Source organism: Octodon degus, unplaced genomic scaffold (assembly GCF_000260255.1).
Source record: "Octodon degus isolate 3935 unplaced genomic scaffold, OctDeg1.0 scaffold00077, whole genome shotgun sequence".
Taxonomy (NCBI): Eukaryota; Metazoa; Chordata; class Mammalia; order Rodentia; family Octodontidae; genus Octodon; species Octodon degus.
The window spans coordinates 5,950,440-5,950,915 of NW_004524653.1; positions in this window are offsets into that span (position 1 = coordinate 5,950,440).

Sequence of the window (476 nt, forward strand, 5' to 3'; positions counted from 1 at the left end):
AGGAAGGAGAGGGGCTGGGGAGATAGCTCAGTAGAATAAGCGCTTCCCTGGCAAGTGCAAGGGCCTGAGTTCAATCCCCAGTTTCACAAAAAAAAAAGAAAAGAAAAAGGAAGGTGAAATGGGAATCATGTCTGTTACGGGTTGTTGTGCTCTCATTTCTAGAACCCTGTCCAATTATTTGGGAAAAGATTCAGAATTACTAGCATAGTTTTAAGAACAGCTAAAAATGGGCCCACCACATAGCTCAGCGGATTAAAGTGCCTGCAAGTAGGCACGGGGGCAGGAGTTTGATCCCCAGGCCTGCCGTGCTGTCCCCCACCCCCCGCCGGGGTGCGCTGAGATGGCAATTGAGACCAAGCGTGGTGGTGTGTGCCTCGAATCCCAGCTCTTGGGAGGCTTTAAACAAGTGGATCACTATGAGTCTGATCTAGTAGTGAGACCCTGAACACTCTGTAGACCCTTCCCTAAAAATACAA